Source organism: Oncorhynchus mykiss, chromosome 4 (assembly GCF_013265735.2).
Source record: "Oncorhynchus mykiss isolate Arlee chromosome 4, USDA_OmykA_1.1, whole genome shotgun sequence".
Lineage (NCBI taxonomy): Eukaryota > Metazoa > Chordata > Actinopteri > Salmoniformes > Salmonidae > Oncorhynchus > Oncorhynchus mykiss.
The window spans coordinates 29,297,178-29,307,946 of NC_048568.1; the positions used below are offsets into that span (position 1 = coordinate 29,297,178).

The window sequence follows — 10,769 nt, forward strand, 5'->3', positions numbered from 1 at the left end:
TTCAGACAACTCTCTCTCTCCTCTTTAGACACCTCTCTCTCCTCTCTCTCTTTCTCTTCAGACACCTCTCTCTCCTCTCTCTCTTTCTCCTCTTCAGACAACTCTCTCTCTCCTCTTTAGACACCTCTCTCTCCTCTTTAGACACCTCTCTCTCCTCTTTCGACACCTCTCTCTCCTCTCTCTCTTTCTCCTCTTCAGACACCTCTCTCTCCTCTCTCTCTCTCTCTCTATCCTCTTTAGACAACTCTCTCTCTCTATGATCATCTTTTCATGATTTTGTCATCCTCCTCTCTATTCTGTGCTACTCTTGTGCTACTTCATCTCTCCTGCTCCTCCTCCTCCTCCTCCTCTCCTCTCTATCTGTGTCTAGTTCATTTACATTATCCTCCAGTCATTCCTTCCATCATCAGAATCCATCTCTGTAAGTCTCCCAGACACACTGGGTTCAAACCTCCACTGAGTCTTACAGGGGCTTACACACACGCATATTTAACCGTCAACTAAATTGTCCCTCGATTACTACATACCTGTATGAAAAAACACTGTAGTCTCCCATTCTACTGTATCAACAGTGTCAGTGAGAGAGATGTTATAGACATACAAAGTCAGGGTGAAAGACGTGACTAGACAAGTGGTCTATCCTAATGCGAAGTCCATGAGTATATCAGAGGCACATCCTAAAGACATGCATAAATACAATATGATGGACTAGTACACTCTTAGAAAAAAAGGTGCTATCTAGAACCTGAAAGGGTTCTTCGGCTGTCCCCATAGGAGAACCCTTTGAAGAACCCTTTTTTCTAAGAGTGTATAGTATAGCCATATGGACAAATATAGCAAATACTGTGTCATTCCTTACCAATGTCATTCACTCTCCAAGCCCATATACTGCTACTGCAAGACAAACATAAACAGGACTATACTATAGAATGAATGCATTATATTTCTATGTCTAGACCCACTCTATTCTAGCATTTGAGTCTAATATTAGTGGAATGAATGTTCTTATAACTTCAAAGGTTATTATTAGGCCTACTGTACGCAGAGCCTCCTCAAGCTTTGATCATTATGTAAAGCTGTTGTTCTCGCTGCTGAATACATTACCAACTGGATAACCGGCGACTGTATGTGCGTGTGTGTTGCCTTGAGCGGCAAAAGGCCTATCCTTGTCTGAGGGTTTGGTCACAGTTGGGGACAGACGGGGACAGGGACTGGGAGAGGGACGAGGACAGGGAGTAGGAATGGTGCCACTGTGGTAGGAGTGTTACTGAATCAAGGCTTTCTGCTGAGGATGAGACACAGGACCTCCGTTGAAAACAGTCACAACAGAATAGCTGCAGTAACTCAGAGATATCCTCACACTAAACATGTAGAGGCCAAATATAGAAAGAGAGCAAAACGATGTAATTGTAATATTATTATTATTATTACTGTTTTTTCCCCTATCAGTCATTGATTTGCAACAGCACTAATGTGCTAATGACACTCCGGAGAAATAGGCTACATTCTGTTCCTTTGTATATCCAGTTCCTTGTAGCAGGATTTGGTTAGACCCCAGCAGCATACCACTTTTAATTTTCCTCTACACACCTTATAATCCTGGAGATGCATTGAACTTTAAAACTCACCATTTGTTCAACCAAACCGCCTACTGTAGCCTACTGTGCTGGTCTACTGTACTAGCCTACTGTACTAGCCTACTGTACTGACCTACTGTAATAGCCTACTGTACTAGTCTGCTGTACTAACCTACTGTACTAGCCTACTGTACTAGCCTACTGTACTAGTCTACTGTACTGGCCTACTGTACTAGCCTACTGTACTGGCCTACTGTACTAACCTACTGTACTAGTCTACTGAACTAGACTGCTGTACTGGCCTACTGTAGGAGACTGCTGTACTGGCCTGCTGTACTGGCCTACTGTACTAACCTACTGTACTGGTCTACTGTACTAGCCTACTGTGCTGACCTACTGTACTAGCCTACTGTACTAGTCTGCTGTACTAACCTACTGTGCTGGTCTACTGTACTAGCCTACTGTACTGACCTACTGTACTAGCCTACTGTACTAGTCTGCTGTACTAACCTACTGTACTAGCCTACTGTACTAGCCTACTGTACTAGCATACTGTACTGGCCTACTGTACTAGCCTACTGTACTGGCCTACTCTACTAACCTACTGTACTAGTCTACTGAACTAGACTGCTGTACTGGCCTACTGTAGGAGACTGCTGTACTGGCCTGCTGTACTGGCCTACTGTACTAACCTACTGTACTAGCCTACTGTACTGGCCTACTGTACTAGCCTACTGTACTAGACTGCTGTACTGGCCTACTGTACTAGTCTGCTGTACTGGCCTACTATACTAGCCTACTGTACTGGCCTACTGTACTAGCCTACTGTACTGGCCTACTGTACTAGCCTACTGTACTGACCTACTGTACTAGCCTACTATACTGGTCCATTGTACTGGTCCCCTGTACTAGCCTACTGTACTGACCTACTGTACTGGACTACTGTACTAGCCTACTGTACTGGCCTACTGTACTAGCCTACTGTACTGGCCTACTGTACTGGTCTACTGTACTAGCCTACTGTACTGGCCTACTGTACTGGCCTACTGTACTAGTCTACTATACTGGCCTACTGTACTGGTCTACTGTACTAGCCTACTGTACTGGCCTACTGTACTGGCCTACTGTACTAGCCTAATGTACTGGCCTACTGTACTGGCCTACTGTACTAGCCTAATGTACTGGCCTACTGTACTGGCCTACTGTACTAGTCTACTGTACTAGCTTACTGTACTGGCCTACTGTACTAGCCTACTGTACTGGCCTACTGTACTGGCCTACTGTACTAGTCTACTGAACTCTCATCTATTGGTGAACATCCTTATTGTAACCAAGGATAATGTCAAACCCTGCTGATGAATATTACCCCCTAAAAACAAACCAGCATCGGTTTTCTTAAGACTCCATTGATTGATTGCTTCACTGACTATCATATATTTACAAAATGCAGACAGCATTTCGGTTTCAACACCAAGGACAGCGGTCGTTGCACGTAGTCTATCCTGCAGCCTGTAGCCATGATAACATACGCTCATTCCCAACTACATATGTATCTGTTTAGGCTATTCCCGAGAGTCTTGTGGAGAAGAACAAACCGCTGTCAGTGCCAGTGGTGTTTAACTGTAGGACTATAAGCCTAGGCTAATGAATGGGAGAGAGGTGTTCTGCAAGAAGCGACCATATTTCACAAAATGGCATATCGCAGAGCGTTTATCGATTACTAGAATTGCACCTACCTGCAGTCTTGAGGCTGTCGCCCTCACATGTCCCGCCGCTGTATTTGGTCTAGGTATTATGATTATTATGGTGGGTACCGTTATGTGGCTGCCAGCGCCATGTTAATGTCGCTCCGTGGTGCTACTGAGCTGCGCGGTACAGACCGCTGTGTGTGTGTGTGTGAGAGAGAGTGTGCAGGCTTACATCCGGGATGTTGTGGAGAGGAGTGGAGTGGGGCTTGCAGAGACCGTCAGAAATTAGAGCACCTGTGTTTTAAGAGCGGCGCGCGGTTGAACTGGAAGAGGATTCGGCCGCAAAATATTAGGGGGGTAATAATGCAATTTAAACCAAATAATGTAGGCTGATATTTTATTTTCTGTCAGATATGGCCACAATATTCAATGCAACGGCCTCCTTTAGATTTGAGGTGATTGAATGACAGACAGTGAAGGACTGTGAAACGTGCAGCAAAGTGACAAAGAATATTATAGGTCTATGGGCTAGGGGACTGGACGTTATTTTTGTTAATGTATTATCAAACGCTATTATCGGTTACCTGATTATACAACGTTGCAGCTGTTCATGACATATTCAGCATTTGCATGTCCTTCCAAAGACTTCTAGTAGGTCAACAAATAGGCTGAATTTGGAATGGGTGTTTTGTTACGTCAGAATTATAGATTGCTAGCGAGTGGAGAGGGAATATCCAAATGTGCAACGTCACTGGAAATAAAAATAAATAAAAAAGGGGAATGTGGTCCATCTATGACGTATGGGTTTGAATGTGAACCAGTGACAACACCAATGGTGTGTTTGGCTTTGATGTGGCGCAGCTGGCAAGCTGCAGGTGGCGCATCACTGGGGCGACGCCAGCGTCAAACACCACCGATGGCTGATCGAGTTGTAATTCTGAGGACGATCACAAAACAATGCAACCCATTGATATGATATGACCTTTACATGACAGGATTGGATGAAATAATGATATGATGGTATGATTATAGGATCAGGGACATTGAAGGTCGGCATCAGTGGTCACATTATTTGATCTGTCTATAACATCAACTTGTTCTCATAATATCAGTGCGGTGGATGAATTGTAGGACTTCAGTCTGTTTATCTATGAACCATGTTAGCCAGTTGTCTGTTATTGGAGGTTAAATTTAGTGATTGATTATAAGTCCAGATATGCCACTGTTTAATTGGATTGATAATTGGGCAATTCAGTATCTCTATTGATCATATTCTAACTGTGGGACTCAGTAAACTGAACTAGACCGCTAGAGTTCACCCTGCTACTGTAGAGTGTGAAATCCATGAGCAAAAATCCCCCCAATATTCAAAACAGGTCGATTTCTTATTAGGTCGGGGCCCCCAGGTAGCACATGGACACATCATAAGCAATGGAAAAATGTGTAGACTTGCAGGAAATTTTCTTTAACCCAATGAGTCCCATCACGAAGCTGAATGAACTGGCAGATCCCGAAGGGGCCCGGGGGTCTCTTTTTTACAAAAACGTTTGTAGAGTCCGAATGCTTTGAGCTACACACTATTAAAAGCTATCTATGAAAAGCTGAGGTTCACAAGCTCACAAGCTACACAAGCATCGTTAGAAGGTAAATTGTTCTTCTACATAGAATGTCATTGGAAATCCCAGGAAATATTGTCTATAACTCACATAGTTGCTGTCACAAACTCCACACAGTTGTCACTGACGAGTTGGATTTTCATTTCACTCTATGCAAACTATTTCTATTCTTACAGCATTCATATACATTTTTTTCAGGTTTTTGCTTTGTTAATAACACTCGTGAATGCAACTGTCTATGTTAAATGATACTCTACTTGTAGCCCTGGTTGTCCTGAAAATAAAATGGTAAAACACTTAATTGTGAAGCTAAATATAAGGTCTGTACAGCAGATAAATAAAAGTCAGACATATTAAAAGCTGAATTGTTGGTGGGAGTCTCAGGACTGATAGGGTTAACGGTCGACTTTGAGCCCCAAAAAACGGTTAAACTTATCCTCTTTCTCAATTTTCAAACAGAAATGACCGTTGTGACCAACATAGCCAGTTAATTAGATAAGCTAGACACTTGTAGATAGCCAGTAACTCCTTCAGTTTGTATTGATATCATTTTCAGACAAGATAGAACTGCCAAAGGGGGCGGTGTTGCAATCTACTGCAAAGATAGCCTGCAGAGTTCTGTCCTACTATCCAGGTCTGCACGCAAACAATTTGAACTTCTACTTTTAAAAATCCACCTCTCTAAAAACAAGTCTCTCACCGTTGCCGCCTGCTATAGACCACCCTCTGCCCCCAGCTGTGCTCTGGACACCATATGTGAACTGATTGCCCCCCATCTATCTTCAGAGCTCGTGCTGCTAGGCGACCTTTACTGGAACATGCTTAACACCCCAGCCATCCTACAATCTAAGCTTGATGCCCTCAATCTCACACAAATGATCAATGAAACTACCAGGTACCTCCCCAAAGCCGTAAACACGGGCACCCTCATAGATATCATCCTAACCATCTTGCCCTCTAAATACACCTCTGCTGTCTTCAACCAAGATCTCAGCGATCACTGCCTCATTTCCTGCATCCATAATGGGTCAGCGGTCAAACGACCTCCACTCATCACTGTCAAACGCTCCCTGAAACACTTCAGCGAGCAGGCCTTTCTAATCGACCTGGCCGGGGTATCCTGGAAGGAAATTGATCTCATCCCGTCAGTAGAGGATGCCTGGTTATTTTTTTTAAATGCCTTCCTAACCATCTTAAATAAGCATGCCCCATTCAAGAAATGCTCCCCATACCTGACTGCCCTTAACCAACACAAAAACATCCTGTGGTGTTCTGCATTAGCATCGAACAGCCCCCGTGATATGCAGGTTTTCAGGGAAGCTAGAAACCATTATACACAGGTAGTTAGAAAAGCCAAGGCTAGCTTTTTCAAGCAGAAATTTCCTTCCTGCAACACTAACTCAAAAAAGTTCTGGGACACTGTAAAGTCCATGGAGAATAAGAACACCTCCTCCCAGCTGCCCACTGCACTGAAGATAGGAAACACTGTCACCACTGATAAATCCACTATAATTGAGAATTTCAATAAGCATTTTTCTACGGCTGGCCATGCTTTCCATCTGGCTACCCAGGTGCACCCCCACAGCAACTCGCACAAGCCTTCCCCATTTCTCCTTCTCCCAAATCCAGTCAGCTGATGTTCTGAAAGAGCAGCAAAATCTGTACCCCTACAAATCAGCCGGGCTAGACAATCTGGACCCTTTCTTTCTAAAATGATCTGCCGAAATTGTTGCCACCCCTATGACTATCCTGTTCAACCTATCGTTTGAGATTCCCAACGATTGGAAAGCAGCTGCGGTCATCCCCCTCTTCAAAGGGGGGGACACTCTTGACCCAAACTGCTACAGACCTATATCTATCCTACCCTGCCTTTCTAAGGTCTTCGAAAGCCAAGTCAACAAACAGATTACCAACCATTTTGAATCTCACCATACCCTCTTTGCTATGCAATCTGGTTTCAGAGCTGGTCATGGGTGCACCTCAGCCACGCTCAAGGTCCTAAACAATATCTTAACCGCCATTTATAAGAAACATTACTGTGCAGCTGTATTCATTGATCTGGCCAAGGCTTTCGACTCTGTCAATCACCACATCCTCATCGGCAGACTCGACAGCCTTGGTTTTCTCAAATGATTGCCTCGCCTGGTTCACCAACTACTTCTCTGATAGAGTTCAGTGTGTCAAATCAGAGGGTCTGTTGTCCGGACCTCTGGCAGTCTCTATGGGGGTGCCACAGGGTTCAATTCTTGGACCGACTCTCTTCTCTGTATACATCAATGATGTCGCTCTTGCTGCTGGTGAGTCTCTGATCCACCTCTACGCAGACGACACCATTCTGTATACTTCTGGCCCTTCTTTGGACACTGTGTTAACAACCCTCCAGGCAAGCTTCAATGCCATACAACTCTCCTTCCGTGTCCTCCAATTGCTCTTAAATACAAGTAAAACTAAATGCATGCTCTTCAACCGATCGCTGCCTGCACCTGCCCGCCTGTCCAACATCACTACTCTGGACAGCTCTGACTTAGAATACGTGGACAACTACAAATACCTAGGTGTCTGGTTAGACCGTAAACTCTCCTTCCAGACCCACATCAAGCATCTCCAATCCAAAGTTAAATCTAGAATTGGCTTCCTATTTCGCAACAAAGCATCCTTCACTCATGCTGCCAAACATACCCTTGTAAAATTGACCATCCTACCAATCCCCGACTTCGGCGATGTCATTTACAAAATAGCCTCCAATACCCTACTCAACAAATTGGATGCAGTCTATCACAGTGCCATCCGTTTTGTCACCAAAGCCCCATATACTACTCACCATTGCGACCTGTACGCTCTCGTTGGCTGGCCCTCGCTTCATACTCGTCGCCAAACCCACTGGCTCCATGTCATCTACAAGACCCTGCTAGGTAAAGTCCCCCCTTATCTCAGCTCGCTGGTCACCATAGCATCACCCACCTGTAGCACGCGCTCCAGCAGGGATATCTCTCTAGTCACCCCCAAAACCAATTCTTTCTTTGGCCGCCTCTCCTTACAATTCTCTGCTGCCAACGACTGGAACGAACTACAAAAATCTCTGAAACTGGAAACACTTATCTCCCTCACTAGCTTTGAGCACCAGCTGTCAGAGCAGCTCACAGATTACTGCACCTGTACATAGCCCACCTATAATTTAGACCAAACAACTACCTCTTTCGATACTGTATTTATTTTATTTTATTTATTTATTTTGCTCCTTTTCACCCCATTATTTTTATTTCTACTTTGCACATTCTTCCACTGCAAATCTACCATTCCAGTGTTTTACTTGCTATTTTGTATTTACTTTGCCACCATGGCCTTTTTTGCCTTTACCTGCCTTATCTCACCGCATTTGCTCACATCGTATATAGACTTGTTTCTACTGTATTATTGACTGTGTGTTTGTTTTACTCCATGTGTAACTCTGTGTTGTTGTATGTGTCGAACTGCTTTGCTTTATCTTGGCCAGGTCGCAATTGTAAATGAGAACTTGTTCTCAACTTGCCTACCTGGTTAAATAAAGGTGTTCTCAACTTGCCTACCTGGTTAAATAAAGGTGAAATAAATACATTTCACAGGATTTGTTTTTGGACGGAAGCTGTAGAGATCAGTAAGAAATGGCACTTCTGTAGCCAAATGCATTATTCATCTGTCACGACTTCCGCCGAAGTTGGCTCTCCTGCCTGTTCGGGCGGTGCTCGGCGGTCGTCGTCACCGTCCTACTAGCCACCATCGATCCCTTTTTTCGTTTGTCTGTTGGTTTTATTAGTTTCACCTGTGTGTATTTTAGTTTATTGACGTCCTTATATGTAGTAGGTTGTCCCGCCCTTGTTTCGTGCGGGATTGTTTTGGTTTCATGTATTTTCGTGAATACGTATTGTGTTATTTGCTCCGATACATTTAATCCTGTGTTGGATTATTTCACCCTGTATTTTGGGTTGACCGTGTTTGGTTCCGGAGAGTAAACATTCGACTCACTGCACCTGCTCTCTGCGCCTGATTCCACCCACCTTGTTAATACGTGACAGAATCCCGCACCTCCAATGGAATCAGCAGGAGCAGCCGCGTCTCCTCTCCCATCGATGGAGGAGAGAGTCCTCCACCACACCAGCGTGCTCCATCGGATTGGTTCTGCCATGGACCAAATGATGGAGAGGATGGATCGATGGGAGAGGAGTGGTCTTCCCACATCATCGCTAGCACCCCCTTCTCCAGCACCTCCTGTTCCTGCGACCACATCTGGCTCCGGGGCTCTGCGGTTGACACTCCCACGGGAGTATGACGGAACGGCGGCTGGGTGCCAGGGTTTCCTCCTTCAACTGGAGCTATACCTGGCTACCGTGCGTCCTGCTCCCTCTGGAGAGGAGAGCGTGAGCGCCCTCGTCTCCTGCTTGACTGGGCGCGCCCTCGAGTGGGCCAACGCAGTATGGAATGGTCCGGACTCGGCAAGGGATAATTACCCAGAGTTCACCCGCCGATTCCGAGCTGTTTTTGACCATCCACCAGAGGGTCGGGCGGCGGGTGAACGGCTGTTCCACCTGCGGCAGGAGACGAGGAGCGCACAGGACTTTGCTCTGGAGTTCAGGACCTTGGCCGCAGGAGCAGGATGGAACGACAGGGCCTTGGTCGACCATTTCAGATGCAGTCTCAGGGAGGACGTCCGCAGGGAGCTGGCATGTCGGGACACCACCTGCACACTGGATGAGCTCATTGACTTGGCTATCCGTCTCGACAATCTGCTGGCTGCCCGCGGGCGTTCGGATCAGGCCCTGTCGTTTCCACTTCCCAGCCCTCCTGCCCCTATCCCTATGGAATTAGGAGGGGCAGCTTCGAGGGAGACCGGAGGAGGAGTGTCCTCCTGCACCAGTTGTGGTCGACGAGGGCACACGTCAGACCGGTGCTGGAGGAACTCGTCTGGGAGTCGGGAGGGCAGGCGGAGCACTGCTCAATCACCCCAGGTGAGTAAGCACCAGACTCACCCAGAGCCTCCTGTCGGTCATGTGTATGTTTTGACTTCTTTCCCTGGGTTTTTTCCCTCTCTACAGCATAAGGCGCTAGTCGATTCAGGCGCAGCTGGGAATTTCATGGATCGTGGGCTTGCGTTAAGGCTAGGGATTCCCCTGGTGTCGGTAGACCAACCTTTCCCCGTGCACTCCTTAGATAGCCGACCATTAGGGTCAGGAGTGATTAGGGAGGCTACGGTGCCACTGGACATGGTAACGCAGGGGATCATAAGGAGCAGATTAGTCTGTTCCTTATAGATTCACCTGCGTTTCCGGTGGTGTTGGGGGTTCCCTGGTTAGCTCAACACAACCCGGTGATTTCCTGGCGACAGGGGGCTCTTAAGGGGTGGTCAGAGGAGTGTTCAGGTAGGTGTAGAGGAGTTGCCGTTGGTGCGACTACGGTGGAGAGTCCAGACCAAGTTTCCACCGTGCGCATTCCCTCTGAATATGCCGATTTGGCTATCGCCTTCAGTAAAAGGAAGGCGACCCAATTACCACCTCATCGTCGAGAGGACTGCGTGATAAACCTTCTGGAGAACGCTGCACTTCCTAGGAGTCACGTGTATCCATTGTCCCAGGAGGAGACGGTAGCGATGGAAACATACGTTGCTGAATCGCTGAGACAGGGGTACATTCGGCCCTCCGCATCACCCGTCTCCTCGAGCTTCTTTTTTGTGAAGAAGAAGGATGGAGGTCTGCGTCCGTGCATTGATTATAGAGGTCTAAATTCCATCACAGTGGGGTTTAGCTACCCACTACCTCTCATCGCTACGGCGGTGGAATCATTTCACGGGGCGCGCTTCTTCACAAAACTGGACCTGAGGAGCGCGTATAATCTGGTGCGTATCCGGGGAGGAGATG

At 46.4% G+C, this 10,769-nt stretch overlaps 1 protein-coding gene across 4 annotated transcripts in view; it reads right to left on the bottom strand.

Moving 5' to 3' along the window:
- The window catches only part of LOC110522449 (serine/threonine-protein kinase PAK 5), a 132,333-nt gene extending 128,875 nt beyond the window's left edge, over positions 1-3,458 (bottom strand). For 2 of the 4 annotated variants that reach the window (XM_021600843.2, XM_021600841.2), the window contains exon 1: positions 3,314-3,458. The gene's annotated coding sequence lies outside the window, so the exon portion shown is untranslated. The remainder of the gene's footprint in view (positions 1-3,313) is intronic. The other 2 variants (XM_021600842.2, XM_021600844.2) reach the window with 2 other exon arrangements.
- Between the last annotated feature and the right edge of the window lie 7,311 nt (positions 3,459-10,769).